This window comes from Macaca fascicularis, chromosome 13 (genome assembly GCF_037993035.2).
Source record: "Macaca fascicularis isolate 582-1 chromosome 13, T2T-MFA8v1.1".
Taxonomy (NCBI): Eukaryota; Metazoa; Chordata; class Mammalia; order Primates; family Cercopithecidae; genus Macaca; species Macaca fascicularis.
Genome location: NC_088387.1, coordinates 101537440 through 101563021, shown reverse-complemented (window position 1 = coordinate 101563021; position 25582 = coordinate 101537440). Strand labels below are relative to the sequence as shown.

At 37.5% G+C, this 25582-nt stretch overlaps 1 protein-coding gene across 5 annotated transcripts in view; it reads right to left on the bottom strand.

Moving 5' to 3' along the window:
- The window catches only part of LDAH (lipid droplet associated hydrolase), a 151823-nt gene that overhangs the window by 16817 nt on the left and 109424 nt on the right, over positions 1–25582 (bottom strand). The window lies entirely within an intron of this gene.

Here is a 25582-nt window from a genome sequence, read left to right as displayed (position 1 = left end):
CAGATACCACAGCAGATGATGTGTGCAATTGTACCAGATCAATATGTGCTATTTTGATTTAAGGCTTAGAAGCACAAATTGTTACCAATAAATCATGTATGCCAAGAAAATGCAAACAGTTACTAACATGAAAATCTCTTGGCTTTTTTTTTTTTTTTAAAGGAAACAAAAGGATTATTTATTTTTAAAAATACGTTTAAAGATCTCTAGGAGTTTTCAATAAGAGTTAGTCCCATTATATTGGCTGCAAAATAAGCAAAGTGATGCTCACTTTCAAGATGTCAAATACCTAGGAAAGAGGAAGAAAGCCAGAGATAACATGAATGTATGTGGCTTTCTTGTACTGGTAAGAACATTTGCATTCAATGCTTTGTACCTTCAATTCCATTTTGACTGGGATTATTATTGTTATCTTGCTTTCTTTTTTTGCCAGCATCTCTCCTTCCCTTCATTTTCAATCTTTTGTCATTTTGTTTCAAGTATGTCTCTTGAAATCATGTAAGTGAACTTCTTTAAAAATGCAATTTGAAAGTCTCTGTTTCTTAAATAGAGGGACTAAACATATTCATATATATTGAGATCAAAGCTATTTGGTCTGACTCCAGTCATCTTGCTTTATATATCCTATGCTTTCTTGTTATTTCTGACTCTTATCTTTAGTGTGAATGATGAATTTTCCTCCCTACCCAGGATTTAACAAATTTATTTTCATTAACAATCTGAAAGTATAAATTCCATTTTTATTTATCTAGTGGTAAGCCTTACCTAAGAACTGCAAACTTACTTTTTATTTTCTCTTGCTGTCTGGAATTACGCATCTAAACAAGGCATGACCTTAGCATACTTGCACTTTCCCCGTGCCTTCCTCCCATCCTGCCTCCATCCCTGTGGCTTCAACCATCTGTAATTTTAGTTCCAGATTATCATTATTATTTTTTGAGACAAAGTTTCGCTCTTTATTGCCCGGGCTGGAGTGCAATGGCACGATCTTGGCTCACTGCAACCTCCACCTCCCGGGTTCAAGCAATTCTCCTGCCTCAGCCTCCAGAGTAGCTGGGATTACAGGCATGTGCCACCACGCTCAGCTCATTTTGTATTTTTAGTAGGGACAGGGTTTCGCCATGTTGGTCAGGCTGGTCTTGAACTCCTGACCTCAGATGATCTGCCCGCCTTGGCCTCTCAAAGTGCTAGGATTACAGATGTGAGCCACCATGCCCAATCCCCAGATTATTAATTTTTACATTTTTCCTCTACTTTCCTTGTTTAAAGTTTTATCAAGGTAACACACACACATATATAGTTTCATATCAAATATCACAGAAATGGTTCTAGTGCAAAACCATAGTTTCCTTTTCCATCGTTTCCCATTTCTAGACCCGTTTCCTAGAGGAAGCCTCTCTTAACTCTTTTAGCTGTCCTTCCACTAGTTATCTTCAAACATCTAAACACTTACGATCATCTTGCCATTTCTTGATAACTTATTTATTACCCTTGCTGAGTTGCTGTGAGAGATGAGGATTTAGCTCACTTTTACAGCCCTACCATTCCTTCCTGCCATCTTCTCAACATGTTTATATCTTATTTTGAATTATTCTATTCTTACTTAAATAATATACTTACACTTTTACTTCTAAATATTGTTCACTGCTGAGCCAAGTGGTATCTAGAACGACACTTCCATTTTTACAAGTCTCTGTCCTCCAATATTTGTTTTTGTTACAGTTACCTTTTTTTCCCCCTAACTCTACTCAATATTTTTCTGAGTCAATTATTCCTGGAGACCTCCTTTCCAGGACTCTTAGACCCTCTGCTCTAACCTGCACCACTGTCGACTTAGAATTTCCCTTCCCTGCCTTCTTGGGTTGTTCCCATTGTTTTCTAAGTCCCAGTTAATTAACTCATTCATTTGTTTGTTCATTCAACGATGACTGAACACCTACTTACTTTATGCCAGGCATTATTTTAGGTGCCAGAGATGGAGCAACAAACAAGACAGAAAAGCTATTCTTGAGATACAGCTTTTGGGATGATAGATGGTAGATGGTGAGAAAGTGCTATGGAGAAAAATAAAATCAGCTTAGGAGATAAGTCTGTGCAGTGACAGAGGTGGCCTATTTTATGTAAAGTTCACTGAAAAGACCTTCCTGGTAAGGGCTTGTGTGAACAGAGAACTTGAATGAAATGAGAAAATGGACCCTGCAGACACTTGGGTCGGCAGCACTCTAGACAAAGAACAGGGTAGGAGATGCTCCCTTAAATATAGCCATGATGTAATCCTAAAAAGTAGCACTTTAATCATTCTTGTCTGTCTGTGATATTAGCATGAATACATATAGGAGTAAATATTCTGCATTTTCTTGGCCTAATCTCCTAAATCAGGACAGGATATTTAGTCGCAGTTATACACTAAGAAGCTGGACTTTAAGACTCTAAGTACTGGTTCCAAAACCAGAGCTGTCTTTGTTTTACTATATTTCGGGGAATTTATAAGGACCAACTAAATTAAAGCAACAGGGATTTGATTAATACATTATGGCCTATTCACTAAATTAATTATTCTATAACCTATTATCCTGCAGAATATATAATGTCAAATACATATTTAAAAATAATAGTAACTGACAAAAAGCAAACCATGAAATAGTACAGTATGATCCCACTATTGTAAAGATACATGTGTATGGTACAGATTTATTTGAAAAGATAAACAATAAAATAATAACACATTATCTCTGGTTCATGGAATCCCAGGTGATCTGCTTGTCCTTTCTTCCCTCTCACTTCCCTGCCTCCCTTTCAATAGGTTATAGTTTCTTTCTTTGTACATCATTTTGTCTCTCCTAGAATTATTTATTGCATTTGATTTTCTTTTTTCATGGGTAGACAATGAAAATTCTCTACTTTCTTCAAAAATGCATCAGATTTTATTCCCAAATGTGCAAACACATCCAATAATTCATTTATTCTGTCCCTCCCCCCACAGAGCCTTCCATTGTTTTGATCCAATCTTGGACGGGTCGCTCTCCAGGCCTGCTGCATAGCTGTCATCCTTGGACTTCCCTTTGCCACTTCTCTGGACTGAATTCCCTGTTTTATGGATTCTGTTCATGACTTTCTCATTCTTGGTTTATTCCCTTACTTTACTGAAGCACATTTTCCAGTAACTAATAAAAAGATACACAGGAATTTTTATAAATGTTTACATGTCTAATTTTTGTTTCTTTTCCCACATGAATAGCATAGTTTGGCTGTATATAGAATTTTAAGCTGAAAGGGGCTTACCTTCCAATTTATTATCTTCCAGCATCCAAGGTTAATGATTTTAATTTTAGTTTCTTGGAATGCGACTGCTTCCCTTTGCCCTGCCCCTATCCCATCTTCTTATCCTCAAACTCAGCTCCCTTAGCTCTGGAATCCTGAAGTTTCGCAGGAATATGCCCTAATACAAGTCTTCTGTTCGGTAATTAGACTGGAAATCCAGTGGGCCCACTCACTGTTTGGACTTAGCAACTTTCTTTCTGGAAATTTTTCTTTTATTATTTCTTTGATAATTTCTTCCCCTGTTTTCTCCATCCCCTCTTTCTGGAACTCCTACTAGTAGGATATTGGATCTCTTAGATTAATCCTCTAAGTCATTTTTCTTCTATAGCCCTTCTCTTTTTCAATTTGTATTACTTTCTAAGAGATTTCAACTTTCCCTTCTGTGTTGAATTCTCTATTGAATTTTTATTTTGGCTGTGAAAATTTCAATTTCCAAGAATATTTTCTTGTTCTCTTTCCTTTTTTACAGCATTCTGTTTTTTGTTTTACAGATGTTATATCATCTTTCTGAGATTACAGGGCTGTTTTATAAGAAATATTTTTTTTTCTTTTTCCTGTCATTTTATTATTCATTTCCTGACCTCCCCTTCCCGCAGTCTGTTTTTCTGGTTTGGTCTCTCTCTTATGTTGAGGAAATGTCTGATACACTTGCATTGTATAAAGCCATGTGCTCTAAAAGTTATGTCTGATGACCTCATCTGTATTTGTTAGCTGTGAACTTATGAAGAAAGGCTGTCATGCCAATTTGAAAAGTTTTCATTTAAGATACTTGTCAGAGGAAGGGCCATGTTTTCCTATTAGGATATTTGTTTTCTATTTTATTTTTGACAAACTGGGCTTCTATATCCCATTATTTCCCCTACAAATATAAGAGCTATAAAGTTCAGGAAAATAATTTCTTCATGCTTCCTCCTTTAGCCTTGACTTTTCAGGATTCTTTGTCCCTGGACATGAGATACCCTGTTTGCTTATGGGTAGAAGAATGTTTTTCCTTTTAGATGCAGTCAGAGTGACCTGCTTCTTTCCTGTTACAGCAGCCCCTGATAAATAGCCACACACTTACCAGCTTTCCTGTGTAATGCGGCTATTACTGAGTATAATATGAACAAGCTAGCCCCAGCTAAGATTCTAATTTCTTGACACAGTGTTTCAAAGACACTTTATTTGCAGTGTAGCCAAGATTGGTGGCCAAGACTTATTTTCCCACACTCCCTGCAGACAGAGCAGGTTTGAGTTCTCTCTTGTTGCCATGAGGCTGAGTACTATGCCCCAAGGAGTGAAAGCACAAGTGCCTTCTTGTACATGACAGAAGAACCCCAAGCGGCAGGCCTCATTATGTGCAAGAATGACTCATGTGGTCCATGTTGCCTTAGTTGGATCTTTCTCATTGTAATTCAGAGCACCTGAAATTCAACACAGAACACTCTGATCATCAATAAAGCATTATTCTGTAATTGTAAAGAGTAGATTTACCTTTCCAGATTCCTTTACAGAGATTTCAGTTGTAAATTATGTTCATAATCAAGGTATCTCAATTTCTGTTTCTTTTCTATATATATTAATTATAATAGAAACACAGAATGTCCATAGAACAACACAATCCTACTTAGTCCTTCTATAAAAATGCCATTATATGGCCATACTGCCCAAGGTAATTTATAGATTCAATGCCATCCCCATTAAGCTACCAATGAGGTTCTTCACAGAATTGGAAAAAACTACTTTAAAGCTCATATGGAACCAAAAAAGAGACCGCATTGCCAAGACAATCCTAAGCAAAAAGAACAAAGCTGGAGGCATCACACTGACTTCAAACTATACTACAAGGCTACAGTAACCAAAACAGCATGGTACTGGTACCAAAAAAGATATAAGGAACAGAACAGAGTCCTCAGAAATAATACCACACATCTACAATCATCTGATTTTTTACAAACCTGACAAAAACAAGAAATGGGGAAAGGATTCCCTATTTAATAAATGGTGCTGGGAAAACTGGCTAGCCATAAGTAGAAAGCTAAAACTGGATCCCTTCTTTACACCTTATACAAAAATTAATTCAAGATGGATTAGAGACTTAAATGTTAGACCTAAAACCATAAAAACTCTAGAAGAAAACCTAGGCAATACCATTCAGAACATAGGCATGGGCAAGGACTTCATGTCTAAAACAATAAAAGCAATGGCAACAAAAGTCAAAATTGACAAATGGGATCTAATTAAACTAAAGAGCTTCTTCACAGCAAAAGAAACTACCATCAGAGTGAACAGGCAACCTACAGAAGGGGAGAAAATTTTTGCAATCTACTCATCTGACAAAGGGCTCATATCCAGAACCTACAAAGAACTCAAACAAATTTACAAGAAAAAAACAACCCCATCAAAAAGTGCACAAAGGATATGAATAGACACGTCTCAAAAGAAGACATTTATGCAGCCAACAGACACATGAAAAAATGCTCATCATCACTGGCCATCAGAGAAATGCAAATCAAAACCACAGTGAGATACCATTTCACACCAGTTAGAATGGCGATCATTAAAAAGTGAGGAAACAACAGGTTCTGGAGAGGATGTGGAGAAATAGGAATACTTTGGTGGGACTGTAAACTAGTTTAACCACTGTGGAAGACAGTGTGGATATTCCTCAAGGATCTAGAACTAGAAATACCATTTGACCCAGCCATCCCATTACTGGGTATATACCCAAAGGATTACAAATCATGCTGCTATAAAGACACATGCACACGTATGTTTATTGCGGCACTATTCACAATAGCAAAGATAGCAAAGACTTGGAACAAACCCAAATGTCCATCAGTGATAGACTGGATTAAGAAAATGTGGCACATATACACCATGGAATACTATGCAGCCATGAAAAAGGATGAGTTCATGTCCTTTGTAGGGACATGGATGCAGCTGGAAACTATCATTCTCAGCAAACCATCGCAAGAGCAGAAAACCAAACACCTCATGTTCTCACTCATAGGTGGGAATTGAACAATGAGAACACTTGGACACAGGAAAGGGAACATCACACATTGGGGCCTGTTGTGGCGTCGGGGGAGGGAGGAGGGATAGCATTAGGAGATATACCTAATGTAAATGATGAGTTAATGGGTGCAGCACACCAACATGGCACATGTATACATATGTAACAAACCTGCACGTTGTGCACATGTACCCTAGAACATAAAGTATAATAAAAAAAATGTCATTATAGACAGTCTAGAAACTACAAAAGTTGCAGAAGTTCAACTCTAGACCACTTGTGTTGAATTCGTTACTTGTTTCACCATGGAAACAATACTGATGAGATGACAAGCTTGCCTGGGTTCTTTAAAGGGACCTAGCTGAATGAATTTGGTATGCAGGAGTGTAAGATGCACAGGAATGATGTGGTGATGCCTGAGAATGAAATGGCAGGTTAGGACCAGATCATGAAGGACTGTGAATGTCAGAATCATGAGTCTGCTGCAAATTTTTCCTCGGGCACTGGTGACCTACTGAGAGTTTTTGAGTAGGAAAATGAAAACTAATCTGTGATTCAGGAATATCATTTTAGTAACAGATACCAAGATAACTACCAGCAGAGCAAGGCTAGAGGCAGATGACTAGTTAAAATACTATTATATTGTCTAGTGGGGAGAGAATGAGGTTTAAAGTGCTTATAGTACGAACAAGAATAAATTACCGAAGACATAATTTTTCCTACTATAAACATGTGCTCTGTATACAAAACACAGAAATTATATGAATAGAAGAAATGATTAGCAAGAGCTTAGTGAAAAACAATCAATATTGCTATTGTGATCACTTCCTTTAAATCTTTAAAATTTTATGGTTAAGTCTTAGTTTTCACATAGTTATACTGCATACGAAATTTAAAATTTTGCCTCTGAGCACATTCTAGAGTAGTGCTATGCAACCTAATTTTCTGTGATGGTGGAAATGTTACTTGTGCTGTCCAACCAATACAACGGCCCTTGGACAGATGTGCCTCTTGAACCCCTGAAATGTGGCCAGGACAATAAGGAACTGAAATTTCAATTTTATTTAATTCATTTACATTTAAATAGCACATACGGCTAATGTCTGTCTTATTGAACAGTGAAGTTCTACAGCTACACATAAGGTAGACCTTACAGAGGCAATGGATTAGATACTAGGAGAAAGTGAAGGAATGAAAAATGAATATTAGTGATGGCTTAGGAGAAAAAAAAGTTTGGGGAACACCATGAGGAAAATACAGATTTTATGGAAAGAGAAATTCTCGTTTTCTTTATACTTCCCATTAGCCTTCTCTACAAAATCTGATCCCAACCTATGCTGAAGCTTGGCTCCATTTAAAGACTGCATGCTTTCCAGTGAATGTGAGCTACTTATCCTCTAAACACACATAAAATTTGCATCCTCAACCATTTGGTTCATGGCATTCTGTCTACTTGAAGTCTTCCCACCCATCCTTTGTCTTAGCTTAGATGCTCTGTCTTCTCTCTACCTTGCTCTAACACTCCAATCTGTTAATAAAGACTGCTGAATTATCAGTATAGAAGCCCTGTTTACTGTTATTGGCTCCCAAAAATCTCAACTGAATTTTAATTTCAAATGTAAATGATCTTCCACAGTTCTACTTCTGAACAAGAGGGAGTAAGAGGGACTGGATTTATCCTCCTACCTAAAATCCCGAAACAACTGAAAAAAAAAAAAAAGACAAAATACATGAAGAAAAAAGTTTTCAAGACACTGGGTATTGGGCAACAAAAGACAGCAATCCCTGAGAAACGAATGAGAGGAATCTTATGACTGTCTCAGCTTATAATCTGAAAAGTTGTCAGTCTACAGTGCAAGAAGGAGAAGTACAAGCAGAGCTTAGTAATCTCCCTGAGTTGATAAGTGCATTAATCGTATTTTATTTTCTTCATTTTATGATGCTTTGACATCTTGGAGGCCTTGCTTGTTGGGGAGAGGCTGCCCCTCCCATGACTAGCTAATTCTTAGAGATAGCAAATGATTCCCTGGTGAACATTTCTTTCATATGCAAACAACCAATCCAAAGGCCATACCCGCCAACCACCTCCTTTAGAAAACTCCCACACAACAAGCCAAATACTCTAAATCACTCTAAATCCTGCTGGAAATCATTTCAGGACCAGACACAAGACATCCAGGAACTACCCCTATAGCTCAAAGCCCACCAAAATTTTTCATACCAGCCAATCCTAACTAAACCTGCTCAGCTGCCTAACCTGCCTCATCCCTTCCTTTCCATGGTGACCACAATGAAGGCTCTGGGCCATGCTCTCCTCTGCTCCTTCTGCCTCCTTCCCCAACCGGGTGCTTCCCATGAGGCCCTGCCTAGTGTGGAATGCCCTCTCCTCTCAAGAACTGTAAGTAACACTTCTTTCAAAGGCAGTTGTCTCCATGCTTGTCATGTTAACATACCTGATTAAAAGAATGCATTTGTAATTAAGGAGATAGAGGTGATAGTTTGGGGAGGCTACTGCAGTGGTTTTTGGCAGGGCAGAGTTGTAGAAGGAGAAATCTGTAGTGAGTGAGAGAAAGATCCAGAGATCTGCAGATGGGACTCCCTGAATTTCAGCTAGGTACTGATCAGCTTAATTGTATGAAAAACTTTGAGAAGCTGGGGGAAGGAATCATCTGAAAGAATTAGAGGGAATAATCCCTGAATGACAATAGTTACTGTTTCTACCAGTCCAACACAGAACCTCATAACTAACAATGCATCAACTAGAGCAGCACCAGTACTGGGCCACACAGCAGGAGGTGAGCAGCAGGCAAGCAAGTGAGGCTTTATCTGTATTTACAGGCATTCCCCTTTGCTTACATTACTGCCTAAGCGCCACCTCCTGTCAGATCACTGGCAGCATTAGATTCTCAGAGGAACGCGAACCATATTGTGAACTGTGCATGCAAGGGATCTAGGTTATGTGCTCCTGATGATAATCTAATGCCTGACCGTCTGTCACTGTCTCCCATCACCCTCAGATGGGATTGTCTAGCAGGAGGAAAAGAAGCTCTGGGCTCCCTCCCACTTTTCTACATTATGGTGAGTTGTATAATTACTTCATTATATATTAAAATTTAATAATAATGGAAATAAAGTACACAATAAATATAATGTGTTTGAATCATCCCCAAACCATTCCCCCAGCCTGGTCCAGGGAAAAAGTGTCTTCCACAAATTCCTGGTTCCAAAAAGGTTGGGGACTGCTAACTAGAGAACTCAAGAGAAGTTTTTGCCTTGGTGGTGGAGTAAAATTAGCCTTTAACCAAATGCCACTCTGGTACCATCTAACAGCTTAGAAGCAAGACCGGAAAGTATCAAACTGTCTCCAAATAACAAAATTGTGTCCCATAACAGAGCTCAATAATATTTATAGAAATACAAAAATATCCAGCATCCGACAAGGTAAAATTCAGAATGTAAGCTATCCAATAAAAAATTATCACGCATGCAATGCAATAAAATATAACCCAAATGAGGAGAAAAATTGATCAGTCAAAACTGATGCAGAAATGACAAAGATAATAAAATTAATAAACATTCAACAACTGGAACTTGGACAAGTGGATATACATATGCAAAAGAAGGAAGCTGGATCACTACCTCACATGACATAGAAAATAAATTCAGAATGGATCATAGCCCTAAATGTAACAACTACATCTATAAAACTCTCAGTAGGAAAGAGAAATAAATCTTTGTGACCTTAGATTGCAGAATGGTTTGTAACTATGACACCAAAAGCACAAGTGACAAAAATAAAATAAGTAAAATAAATTGGACTTCATCAAAACTAACACCTTTTGTGCTTTAAACGACACCATCAAGAAAGTAAAAAAGACACTCTACAGAATGGGAAAAGATCATATGTTTGATAAAGATCTCTAGCCATAATATATAAAGAACTCTTACAAATCAATAATAAAGACAATCTGATTGAAAATGGGCAAAGGATTGCAATGGACATTTCTAAATATATTCTAAAGAAGATATACAGATTGAGTATACCTAATGTAAAAACACAAAATCTGAAATCTTCCAAAATTCAACTTTTTGAGTGCCAACATGATGCTACAAGTGGAAAATTTCACACATGACTTTACGTAATGGGTTGCAGTCAAAACTTTTTTCATGCACAAAATTAAAAATATTGTGCAAAGTTACCTTCAGGCTATGTGTATGAGGTGTATATAAAATATAAGTAAATTCTGTGTTTAGGCTTGGGTCCCATTCCCAAAATATCTCAGTATGTGTATGCAAATATTTCCAAATCCAAAAAAAATCCCAAATCCTAAACACTTCTGTTCCCAAGCATTTCAGATAGGGGATATTCAATCTGTACAAATGGCCAATAAGCTTGTGAAAAGATGTTCAATATCATTAGTCATCAAGGAAATATAATCAAAACCACAATGAGATACTACTTCACTAGGATGGCTATAGTAAAAAAAACAAACAATAACCAGTGTTAAGATGTGGAGAAACTGTAACTCTCATATCTTGTTGGTGGAATTATAAATTGGTACAGGAACTTTGGAAAACTGTTTGGCAGTTCCCTAAAATGTTAAATATAGAGTTACCATATACCCAGCAATTCCACCTGTAGACAAGAGAATCAGAAACATACGCCAACAAAAAACTTGTACATGAATGTTTACAGCAATATTATTCATAATAGCCAAAGAGTGCAAACCATCTGAATGTCCATCAATTGATGAATGGAAAGACAAAACATGGTAAAGTCATGCAATGAAATATTATTCATCTATAAAAAGTAATGAAGCACTGACACATGCTAAAACATGAATAAACCCTGAAAATGTGCTAAGTGAAAGAAGCAAGTCACAACCCAACATGTCAAACTTTGTGGGACAGGGCCAAAGCAGTAGTTAAAGAGAAATTTATAACACTAAAAACTTATATTACAAAATCAATTATTTCAGTTTCCATTGCAAGAAACTAGAAAGAGAAGAGCAATTAACTCTGAAGTAGGCAGGAAGTAAAGTTCACACTAGAAATTAATGAAATTGAAGCCAATAGAATAATCAAGAAAATAAATGGAACTAAAAGCTGGTTCTTCAATAAGACAATAAAATTGATAAGTCTTTAGCCAGACTGATCAGAGAAAAAAATGTGAGAAGACAAAAGATATTAAGATACCATCAGAGTGGGAGGAGGAAGGGGAGCAGAAGAACTATTGGGTACTAGGCTTTGCATCTGGGTGACTAAATAAGACATACAACAAACCCCTGTGACACAAGTTTACCTGTATAACAAACTTGCACATGTACCCCCAAACCTAAAATAAAAGTTAAACAAAAGTAAAATTATATGTTTTTTTCTCCTAAAAAAAAAAGGTATTACCAATATCAGGAAAGACAGAGGTGACATCTCTACAGATTCCAGATATCAAAAGGATAATCACATAATTTTGTGAACAACTTTATGTCATGAATGTAGACACCTTGGACAAAATGGACAAAGTCTGCACAAAGACAAAAATGTTAAACTTACTCAAAAAGAAATAGATACCCTGAATAGTCTTACATATATTAAAGAAATGGAATTTGTAATTTAAAATCTCTTCACAAAGAAAACCCCAGGCCAAGATGATTTCATTGGTCAATTTGATGAACAATTAAGGAAGAAATATTGATTCTACATAAACTCTTTCCAGAAATGACTACATATGACTATTTGGTTTTTGGTATAGGTAGCACTTCAAAACAGTGGTAAAAAGATGGTTTGTGGGAAGCAGAATTCTAAGATGTCTCTCAAATATTTGACCCTGTGAATATGAAGTATTACTCCTATGATTAGGTCATGTTATCTGGCAGAGTTGACTTTAAGAAGGGAGGATTATCCTGGTGGGCCCAGCCTAACCTATTCACATGTGTGCTTTAAAATCTGAGTTTTCTCTGGCTGGTTGCAGAAAGGAAGTCAGAGATTTGGAGCACTAGAAGGATTAAATGCACCATAGTAGGTATGAAGACAGAGCTCACATGGAAAGGACCTGAGCGTGGCCTTTAAAGAGGGGAGAAGTGGTTCGTTCCAAGATGGCGGAATAGGAACAGCATCGGTCTGCAGCTCCCAGTGTAACTGACGCAGAAGACGGGTGATTTCTGCATTTCCAACGAAGGTACCTGGTTCATCTCATTGGGACTGATTGGACAGTGGGTGCAGCCCATGGAGGGTGAGCCGAAGCAGGGCAGGGCATTGCCTTACCCAGGAAGTGCAAAGGGTTGGGGGATTTCCCTTTCCTAGCCAAGAGAAGCTATGACAGATTGTACCTAGAAAAATGGGACACTCTCACTCAAATACTGCATTTTTCCAATGGTCTCAGCAAACTGCAAACCAGGAGATTATATCCTGTGCCTGGCTCAGCAGGATCGACACCCACAGAGCCTTTCTCACTGCTAGTACAGCAGTCTGAGATTAACCTGCAAGGCAGCAGCCCAGCAGGGGGAGGGGCATGGGCCATTGCAGAGGCTTTAGTAGGTAAACAAAGCAGCTGGGAAGCTCGAACTGGGAGGAGCCCATCACAGCACCTCAAGACTTGCTGCCTCTATAGACTCCACCTTTGGGGGCAGGGCATAGCTGAATAAAAGGCAGCAGAAACTTCTGCAGACTTAAACGTCCTTGTCTGACAGCTCCAAAGAGAGCAGTGGTTCTCCCAGCATGGTGTTTGAGCTCTGAGAATGGACAAACTGCCTCCTCAAGTGGGTGCCTGACCCCCGTATGGCCTAACTGGGAGACACCTCCCAGTAGGGGCTGACAGACATCTCATACAGGCATGTGCCCCTCTGGAACAAAGCTTCCAGAGGAAGGATCAGGCAGCAATATTTGCTGTTCTGCAGCCTCCACTGGTGATACCCAGGCAAGCAGGGTCTGGAGTGGACCTCCAACAAACTCCAACAGACCTGCAGCTGAGGGACCTGACTGTTAGAAGGAAAACTAACAAATAGAAAGGAATAGTATCAACATCAACCAAAAGGACATCCACACCAAAACCCCATCTGTAAGTCACCAACATCAAAGACCAAAGGTAGATAAAACCACAAAGATGGGGAGAAACCAGAGCAGAAAAGCTGAAAATTCTAAAAACCAGAGTACCTCTTCTACTCCAAAGGATTGCAGCTCCTCGCCAGCAATAGAACAAAGCTGGACAGAGAATGACTTTGATGAGTTGACAGAAGTAGGCTTCAGAAGGTCAGTGATAACAAACGTCTCCGAGCTAAAGAAGGATGTTTGAACCCATTGCAAGGAAGCTAAAAACCTTGAAAAAAGATTAGATGAATGGCTAACTAGAATAAACAGTGTAGAGAAGACCTTAAATGACCTGATGGAGCTGAAAACCATGGCACAAGAACTATGTGATGCATGCACAAGCTTCAACAGCCAATTCAATCAAGTGGAAGAAAGGGTATCGGTGACTGAAGATCAAATTAATGAAATAAAGTGAGAAGAGAAGTTTAGAGAAAAAGAGTAAAAAGAAACGAACAAAGCCTCCAAGAAATATGGGACTATGTGAAAAGACCAAATCTATGTTTTATTGGTGTACCTGAAAGAGACGGAGAGAATGAAAACAAGTTGGTAAACACTTTTCAGGATATTACCCAGGAGAACTTTCCCAACCTAGCAAGGCAGGCCAACATTCAAATTCAGGAAATACAGAGAACACCACAAAGATACTCCTCGAGAAGAGCAACCCCAAGTCACATAATTGTCAGATTCACCAAGGTTGAAACGAAGGGAAAAATGTTAAGGACAGCCAGAGAGAAAGGTCGGGTTACCCACAAAGGGAAGCCCATCAGACTAACGGTGGATCTCTCGGCAGAAACTCTACAAGCAGAAGAGAGTGGGGGCCAATATTCAACATTCTTAAAGAAAAGAATTTTTAACCCAGAATTTTATATCCAGCCAAACTAAGCTTCATAAGTGAAGGAGAAATAAAATCCTTTACAGACAAGCAAATGCTGAGAGATGTTGTCCACCAGGCCTGCCTTACAAGACATCCTGAAGGAAGCAATAAACATGGAAAGGAACAACCAGTAACAGCCACTGCAAAAACATGCCAAATTGTAAAGACCATCAATGCTAGGAAGAAACTGCATTAAGTAATGGGCAAAATAACCAGCTAACATCATAATGACAGGATCAAATTCCAACATAACAATATTAACCTTAAATGTAAATGGACTAAATGCCCCAATTAAAAGACAAAGACAGGCAAATTGGATAGAGTCAAGACCCACAAGTGTGCTGTATTCAGGAGACCCATCTCCTGTGCAGAAACACACAGGCTCAAAATAAAGGGATGGAGGAAGATCTACCAAGCAAATGGAAAGCAAAAAAAAAGCAGGGGTTGCAATCCTAGTCTCTGATAAAACAGACTTTAAACCAACAAAGATCAAAAGAGACAAAGAAGGCCATTACAAAATGGTAAAGGGATCAATTCAACAAGAAGAGCTAACTATCCTAAATACATATGCACCCAATACAGGAGCACCCAGATTCATACAGCAAGTCCTTAGAGACCTGCAAAGAGACTTAGACTCCCACACAATAAAAATGGGAGTCTTTAACACCCCACTGTCAATATTAGACAAATCAATGAGCCAGAAAGTTAACAAGGATATCCAGTACTTGAACTCAGTTCTGCACCACACTGACCTAATAGACATCTACAGAACTCTCCACCCCAAATCAACAGAATATACAATCTTCTCAGCACCACATGGTACTTATTCCAAAACTGACCACATAGTTGGAAGTAAAGCACTTCTCAGCAAATGTAAAAGAACAGAAATCACAACAAACTGTCTCTCAGACCACAGTGCAATCAAATTAGAACTCAGGATTAAGAAACTCACTCAAAATCACACAAGTGCATGGAAATTGAACAACCTGCTCCTGAATGACTACTCGGTAAATAACAAAATGAAGACAGAAATAAAGATGTTCTTTGAAACCAATGAGAACAAAGATAGAATGTACCAGGATCTCTGGGACACATTTAAAGTGGTGCGTAGAGGGAAATTTATAACACTAAATGTCCACAACAGAAAGTAGGAAAGATCTAAAATTGACACCCTAACATCACAATTAAAGGAACTAGAGAAGCGAGAGCAAACACATTCAAAAGCCAGCAGAAGGCAAGAAATAACTACGATCAGAGCAGAACTGAACAAGGTAGAGACACAAAAACCCTTCAAAAAATCAATGAATCCAGGAGCTGGATTTTAGAAAAGATAAACAAAATTGGTAGACTGCTAGCAAGATTAGTAAAGAAGAAAAGAGAGAAGAATCAAATAGACGCAATAAAAAATGGTAAAGGGGATATCGCCACCTATCCCACAGAAATACAAACTACCATCAGAGAATACTATAAACACCTCTACTCAAATAAACTAGAAAATCTAGAAGAAATGGATAAATTCCTGGACACATACACCCTCCCAAGACTAAATCAGGAAGAAGAAGAATCTCTGAATAAACCAATAACAGGCTCTGAAATTGAGGCAATAATTAATAGCCTACCAAAAAAAGTCCAGGACCAGATGGATTCACTGCCAAATTCTACCAGAGGTAAAAAGAGGAGCTGCTACCATTCCTTCTACAACTATTCCAATCAATAGAGAAAGAGGGAATCCTCCCTAACTCATTTTATAAGGCCAGCATCATCCTGATACCACAGCCTGGCAGAGACACAACAAAAAAAAATTTTAGAGCAATATCCCTGATGAACATCGATGCGAAAATCCTCAGTAAAATACTGGCAAACCAAATCCAGCAGCACATCAAAAAGCTTATCCACCACAATCAAGTTGGCTTCATCCCTGGGATGCAAGGCTGGTTCAACATATGCAAATCAATAAACATAATCCATTGCATAAACAGAACCAATGACAAAACCACATGATTATCTGAATAGATGTAGAAAAGGCCTTTGACAAAATTCAACAGTGCTTCATGCTAAAAACTCTCAATAAAGTAGGTATTGATGGAATGTATCTCAAAATAATGAGAGCTACTTATGACAAACCCACAGTCAATATCACACTGAATGGGCAAAAACTGGAAGCATTCCCTTTGCAAACCGGCACAAGACAGGGATGCCCTCTCTCACCACTCCTATTCAACATAGTGTTGGAAGTTCTGGCCAGGGCAATAAGGCAGGAGAAAGAAATAAAGGGTATTCAGTTAGGAAAAGAGGAAGCCAAATTGTCCCTGTTTAAAGATGACATGATTGTATATTTAGAAAACCCCATTTTCTCAGTCCAAAATCTCCTTAAGTTGAGAAGCAACTTCAGCAAGGTTTCAGGATACAAAATCAATGTGCAAAAATCACATGCATTCCTATACACCAATAACAGACAGAGAGCCAAATCATGAGTGAACTCCCATTTCCAATTGCTACAAAAGAGAATAAAATACCTAGGAACCCAACTTAAAAGGGATGTGAAGGACCTCTTCAACGAGAATTACAAACCATTGCTCAATGAAATAAAAGGACACAAACAAATGGAAGAACATTCCATGCTCGTGGATAGGAAGAATCAGTATCATGAAAATGGCCATACTGCCCAAGGTAATTTATAGATTCAATGCCATCCCCATTAAGCTACCAATGACTTTCTTCACAGAATTGGAAAAAACTACTTTAAAGTTCATATGGAACCAAAAAAGAGCCCGCATTGCCAAAACAATCCTAAGCAAGAAGAACAAAGCTGAAAGCATCACACTACCTGACTTCAAACTATACTATAAGGCTACAGGAACCAAAACAGCATGGTACTGGTACCAAAACAGATATATAGATCAATGGAACAGAACAGAGTCCTCAGAAATAATACTACACATCTACAATCATCTGATCTTTGACAAACCTGACAAAAACAAGAAATGGGGAAAGGATTCCCTATTTAATGAGTGGTGCTGGGAAAACTGGCTAGCCATAAGTAGAAAGCTGAAACTGGATCCCTTCCTTACACCCTATACAAAAATTAATTCAAGATGGATTAGAGACTTAAACGTTAGACCTGAAACCATAAAAACCCTAGAAGAAAACTTAGGCAATACCATTCAGGACATAGACATGGGCAAGGACTTCATGACTAAAACACCAAAAGCAATGGCAACAAAAGCCAAAATTGACAAATGGGATCTAATTAAACTAAAGAGTTTCCATGCAGCAAAAGAGTGAACAGGCAACCTACAGAATGAGAGAAAATTTTTGCAATCTACCCATCTGACAAAGGGCTAATACGCAGAATCTACAAAGAACTTAAACAAATTTTCAAAAAAAAAAAAAAATGCCATCAAAAAGTGGGCAAAGGATATGGACAGACAATTCTCAAAAGAAGACATTTATGCAGCCAACGGACACGAAAAAATGTTCATCATCACTGGTCATCAGAGAAAAGGATATAAAAACCACAATGAGATACCATCTCACACTAGTTAGAATGATGATCATTAAAAAGTCAGGAAACAATCGATGCTGGAGAGTATGTGGAGAAACAGGAACGCTTTTACACTGTTGGTGGGAGTGTAAATTAATTCAACCATTGTGGAAGACAGTGTGGCGACTCCTCAAGGATCTAGAACTAGAAATACCATTTGACCCAACGATCCCATTACTGGGTATACACCCAAAGGATTATAAATCATGCTGCTATAAAGACACATGCAGATGTATGTTTATTGCGGCACTATTCACAGTAGCAAAGACTTGGAGCCAACCCAAATGTCCATCAATGATAGACTGGATTAAGAAAATGTGGCACATATACACCATAGAATACTATGTAGCCATAAAAAAGGATGAATTAATGTCCTTTGTAGGGACATGGATGAAGCTGGAAACCATCATTCTGAGCAAACTATCACAAGGAAAGAAAACCAAACACCACATGTTCTCACTCACAAGTGGGAACTGAACAATGAGAACACCTGCAACCAGGGAGGGAGGGGAACATCACACACTGGGGCCTGTCGTGGGGTGGGGGCTGGAGGAGGGATAGCATTAGGAGAAATTCCCAATGTAAATGACAAGTTATTGGGTGCAGCAAACCAACATGACACATGTATACCTGTGTAACAAACCTGCATGTTATGTACATGTACCCTAGAACTTAAAGTATATGTATATAGTAGAGAAGCACCCTTGCTGACAGCCAGCAAGAAAACAGGGACCTCAGTCTAAAGCCACACCAAGTGGATGTCCTGCCAACAATGTGAGCAAGTTCAGAAGTGGATTTTTTTCCCAGAGCCTCCAGACAAGAAGAGCCTGGCTGACAACTTGATTTCAGCATGAACTTCTTACCTACATACTGTGAGTTAATAAAAGGGTGTTGTTTTTAGATACTAAGCTTGTGCTGATTTTTTACACAGCAATAAATTAATAAATGATCTTTTCACTAAATGATGATGCATCAACTGGATATTCCTATGGCGAAGGAAACACAAACTTGATTTCTACCTTCATCTTTCCATAAAAATCAATTGTAGGTGGGCTGTAGATCACAACGTAAAAGGTGAAAGAATTAAATTTCTAGAAGATAATACAGGAGAATATTTCACGATTTTGGGGTAGGAAAAGACTCCTCTAGTGGGACACTACAACACTATCCACAAAAGATTGTTAAATTACATTAAAATTAGAATTTTTTTCCCGCAAAAAGACCATATTAAGAGAGTAAAGAGACAATCCACAGAGTGGAAGAAGATATGTGCCATATGTCAAAGGTACTGGCATCTGGAATTTATCTTAAAACTTCTACAAACCAGTAAGGAAAAGGCTGGCAGCCAAACATCAAGATGGGCAATAGACAAGAGCAGAAATATCAGAGTTAGTCAAATTATGAAAGGGTACTCACCCTCATGGAAATGTAAATTTAAAAATCTGAAACTCTTCCAATATACATGCTGGAGTGCCAAATGGACTCACAGACAAATTGACTACCACGAGAACAGGCTAATCTTTGATTTATATGCTTTTCTGCCTCTATAAAATAAAACATTATCAAATTTAAAAGTAAATTATTTTATTATTTTTTGTGACATCAGAAATTCAAAATGTAGGGGGAGAAGGGAGTTAATGTGTACATTTTTCTAAATTTGTTTCTTTTCTCTTGTTTTTGTGATCAAAGTTAGGTTGCTATCAGTGCGTGTGTGTGTGTGTGTGTGTGTGTGTGTGTGTTTGAGACAAGGTCTCATTCTCTCACCCAAGCTGGAGTGCAGTGGTGCAATCACAGATCACTGCAGCCTTGACCTGCTGGGCTCCAGCGATCTTCCCACCTTTGCCTTCAATTAGCTGGGACTACAGGAGTATTTACAAAAACATTAGATTAGCTGGCTAATCTCAGTTACAAATAACTTCTTATAACCATAAAATCTTTTTGTAAGCATCATAGTAACCCAAAGCAAAAACCTAAAATATAATAAAAATCAAAAGCAATGAATTAAATCACACTACCAGCGAAAATCACAACCATAAATGAAGAGACTAAGAAAGGAAGAGAGGCTTACCAAACCACAAGAAAACAAGTAAAATGATAGTACTAAGTCCTTACCTATCAATAATAACATTGAATGTAAATCAACTGAATTCTCCAATTAAAACATAGAATGGCTGAATGGATTAAAAAACAAGACCCAACTATATGCTGCCTACAAGAAACTTATCTCACCTATAAAGATACCCATAGAATAAAAGTGAAGAGATGGAAAAAGATACCAAATGGAACTTTAAAAAGAGTAGGAGTAGCTACATTTATAGCACATAAAATAGACTTTAAGTCAAAAACTATAAAAAGAGATGAAGAAGGCCATTATATAATGATAAAGGGATCAATTCAGCAAGAGGATATTACATTAATAAATATGTATGTACCTAACACAAGAACACCCAAATATACAAAACAAATATTAATAGACATAAAGGGAGACGTAGACTGCAATACAGTAATAGTAAGGGACTTCAACACCTCACTTTTGGCAATAGATAGATTATCCAGGCAGAAAATTAACAAAGAAACATTGCAGTTAAACTACACTCTAGACCAAATGGACCTAACAGACATTTACTAGCATTTCATCCAACTACTGCAGAACACACATTTTTCTCATCAGTGCATGGAACATTCTCCAGCATAGGGCATATGTTAGGTCACCAAGAAGTCTCAACAAATTTAAAAGAATAGAAATCATATTAAGTATCTTTTCTGACCACAATGGAATAAAACTAGAATATTTGCAGAGGAACTTTGAAAACTGTACAAATACACGGAAATTAAACAACATGCTCCCAAATGACCAATGGGTCAATGAAGAAATTATGAGAGAAAATTTTTAAAAACTCTTAAAACAAATGAAAATGGAAACACAACATACCAGAACCTATGGGATACAGCAAAAGTAGTACTAAGACAGAAGTTTATAGCAATGAATGTCTATGTCAAAAAAATATGAAGACTTCAAATAAATAACCTAATGATACACTACAAGGAACTAGAAAAGTAAGAACAAACCAAACCTAAAATTTGTAGAATAAAAGAAATAATAAAGATCAGAACGGAAATAAATAAAATGGAGACTAAAAAACCACAAAAGATCAATAAAATGAAAAGGCCTTTTTTTTTTTTTTTTTAAAAGATAGACAATACCAACACACTGGAAAACCCAAATAAATAAAATCAAAGACAAAAAAGGAAACATTACAACTGGTACCACAAAAATAGAAAGGATCACTAGAGACTACTATGAACAGCTACATGCCAACGAATTGGAAAACCTATAAGGAATGGATAAATTCCTGGAAAAATACAATCTACTAAAAAAAACATAAAGAAATAGAAAAACAGACAAATAATGAGTAAGAAGATCTAAGTAACAATAAGAAGTCTCCCATGAAAGAAAAGCACAGGACCTGATGGAAACACTGCTGAATTCTACCAAACATCAGAGGAAGAACTAATACCAATTCTACTCAAACTACTTTAAGAAAATTGAAGAGGAGGGAATATTTCCAAACTCATTCTATGAGGCCAGCATTACCATGATACCAAGACCAGACAAGAACATAACGGAAAAATACAGGCCAATATACCTGATGACTATAAATGCAAAAACCCTCAACAAAATACTAGCAAACTGAATTCAATAACACATTAAAAAGATCACCATGATCATGTGGAATTCATACCAGGGAGGCAAGGATGGTTCAGCATACACAAATCAATAAACATGATACATCACATCAATAGAATCAAGAACAGAAACCATATGATTGTTTCAATACGTGCTGGAAAAGTGTTTGATAAAATTCAACATCCCTCCATAATAAAAACTCTCAACAAACTGAGTATAGAAAGAACATACCTCAATACCATAAGGGCAATATATGACAGACTCACAGCTAATATCACACTGAACAGTGAACAAAGTATTTCCACTAACATCTAACAAGACAAGAATGCCCATTTTCACCACTTCAACTCAACATAGTATTAGAAATCCTAGATAGAGCAATTAGGCAAGAGAAAGAAACAAAGAGTATCCAACTTGGAAAGGAAGAAGTCAAATTAACCTTGTTTGCAGATGACATGATCTTATATTTAGCAAAACCTAAAGACTCCATCAAAAAACTCTCAGAACTGATAAAGTCAGTAAAGTTGCAGGATACAAAATCAACATACAAAAATCAGCAGTGTTTATATATGTTTATAGTGATCAATCTAAAAAAGTAATCAAGAAGGCAATCCTATTTACAATAGCTACTAAAAAATACCTAGGAATAAACCTAACAAAAGAAGTGAATTTAAGAAAAAGTTTTTCTTTATAAGGAAAACTACAAAACACCGATGAAAGAAATTGAAAGGACACACACAAAAATGAAAAGATATCCCATGCTCATGGATTGGAAGGGTTAATATTGTTGAAATGTCTATATCACCCAAAGCAATCTACAGATTCAGTGCAATCTCTATCAAAATACTAATGGCATGCTTCACAGAAATGGAAAAAACAATCCTAAAATTTGTATGGAATCCCAAAAGATGCCAAATTGCTAAGGAATCCCAAGGAGAAAAAACAAAACAAAACAAAACAAAACAAACAAACAAAAAAAAAACAAAGCTGGAAGCATCATACTACCTGACTTTAAATCATGCTACAAAGCTACAGTAATTAAATCAACATGATACTGGCATAAAAGTAGACAAAAGACCAATGGAATGGAATAAAGAACTCAGAAATAAATCCATATACTTAGAGCCAACTTGTTTTCAACAAAGGCACTAAGAACATACATTGGGGAAAGGATAGTCTCTCTAATAAACGTTATTGAAACTACATATCCATATGCAGAAGAATGAAGCTAGATGGATCCTATCTTTTACCATATACAAAAATCAACTCAAATGGACTAAAGACTTAAATAAGACATGAAACTACTACAAGAAAACATTAGGGGGGATGCTACAGGACATTGGTCTGGGGAAAGATTTTTTTTCAGGTAAGACCTCAAAAACACAGGCAACAAAACCAAAAAATAGACAAATAGGATTACACCAAGCTAAAAAGCTGCACATAGAAAAGGAAACAATCAACAAAGTGAAGAAACAGTCTACAGCATGGGAGAAAATATTTGCAAACTATCCATCTGACAAGGGATTAATAACCAGAATATTTAAGGAACTCAAACAACTCAATAGCGTGACGACAAATAATCTGAATAAAACATGGACCAAAGACCTGAAAAGACATTCTCAAAGGAAGACATACCAATGGCCAACAAGTACATAACAAATGCCCAGCATCACTATCAGGAAAATGCAAATCAAAACCAAGACTACAAATTAAGTTTACGGGATACTCCTCAGGTGATGGGTGCACCAAAATCTCACAAATCACCACTAAAGAACTTACTCATGTAACCAAATACCACCTGTTCCCCAAAACCTATGGAAATAAAAAATTAAAAACAAACAAACAAAAAACCTACAATTAGGTATCATCTCAGCCCAGTTACAGTGGTTATTAAGAAAACGACAAAAAAATAACAAACGTTGGTGAGGATACAGAGAAAGGGGCATACGTGTAAATTGCTGGGAATGAAAAGTAGTACAGCCATTATGGAAAACAGTATAGAATTTCCTCAAAAAACTAAAACTAGAACTACCACATAGTTCAGCAATCCCACTGATGGGTATATATGGAAAAGAAAGGAAATCAGTGTATCAAAGAGATATCTGCATTTCCACATTTATTTCAGTGCTGTTCACAGTACCCAAGACACTAATGAATCTAAGTGCCCATCAACAGGTGAATGGATAAAGAAAATGTGGTATATACACATAATGGAATATTATTCAGCCATAAAAAGAATGAAATCCTGTCACATGCAGCAAAATGGATCGGATTGGAGGTTATTATGTTAAGTGAAAACCAGGCACAGAAAGACAAATATTGCATGTTTTCATTCCTATGTGGGAGCTAAAAAGTGAATCTTATGGCTGGTCGCGGTGGCTCACGCCTGTAATCCTAGCACTTTGGGAGGCCAAGGTGGGCGGATCCCCTGAGGTCAGGAGTTCGAGACCAGCCTGGCCAACATGGTGAAATCCCGTCTCTACTAAAAATGCAAAAATTAGCTGAGCATGGTGGTGTGCACCTACAATCCTGGCTACTGGTGGGGGGGAGGGCAGAGAGGAGAATTGCTTAAACGTGGGAGGCAAGGTATGCAGTGAGCCAAGACTGCACCACTACACTCCAGCCTGGGCAACAGAATGAGACTCAGTCTCAAAAAAAAAAAAAAAGAAGTGAATCTCACAGAGGTAGACAGTAGAATGGTCACTACCAGAGGCTTGGAAAAGAAGCGGGGTGGAACAGATGAAGAGAAATTCGTTAAGGGGCACAAAAATAGAATCAGATATAAGTAATAAGTTCCTGTATTTGATAATGCAGTGGGAAAATTATAGTTAACAATAATTTATTGTATATTTTAAAATAGCTAGAAGAGAAGAATTGTAATGTTCTGAAAACAAAGATAAATATTTGAAGTGATGGATACCCCATTTACCCTGATCTGATCATCACACAGTGTATACAGGTATTCAAATGTCATATGTACACTAAAATATGTACAACTATTATGTAATCAATGAAAAAGAACCATCTCAAAATATTTTTTGAAAAACCTTAATACAATCAGATGGCACTATATACCTATTAGATTGACCAAAATTACAAAACATAGTAAAAATGAAAAATACAGACAATACCAACTGTTGGTGAGCAAATGAAGCAACATAAACTCATATATTGCTGGTGGAAGTACACATTGGTACAAACACTTTGGAAACCATTTGGTCTTCTGAAGCTAAACATATGCATACCATATGAACTCTGCATTTCCTCTCTGGAGGGACCCAAGAGAAATATGTGCATAAGTTCACTGAAAGGCGAGCATAAAAATGCTCTTGACAGTATGATTTTTAGTAGTACCACATTGGAAACAACCCAAGTATTCATCAATCATGATAACTGATTAAATAAATACACTGTAGTGCATTCATCCAGTGGAAAAGTATTTAGTAATACAAATGAAATAATTAAAGCTGCATGCAACATCACATATACAATATTGACTGAGAGAAGTCAGACACAAACAAGTATACATTATATAATTTCAGTTATGTAAAGTCCAAAACCAGGTACATCTAGATGTTAGTAGTAGTTACATTTGGGAAAATGGAGTAAGTGAGATGGGCAGAAGCACAAGGGAGTCTTCTGAGACTCGGGCAATGGTGATTCTTTTTTTTTTTTTTTTTTTGAGACAGAGTCTTGCTCTGTTGCCCAGGCTGGAGTGCAGTGAGTGGTGTGATCTCGGCTCAGTACAAGCTCCACCTCCCAGGTTCATGCCATTCTCCTGCCTCAGTCTCCCAAGTAGCTGGTACTACAGGAGCCCACCACCACGCCCAGCTAATTTTTTGTATTTTTAGTAGAGACAGGGTTTCATCATGTTAGCCAAGATGGTCTCGATCTCCTGACTTCGTGATCCACCCGCCTCGGCCTCCCAAAGTGTTGGTATTACAGGCGTGAGCCACCGCACTCGGCCGGGCAATGGTGATTCTTGAGTGGATGGCAGTTAATAGAAGTTTGTTTTGTGATAATTCATGAAGGGATACATTTATGTTTTAAGTACTTTTTTGTCATTCTTAAATTTAA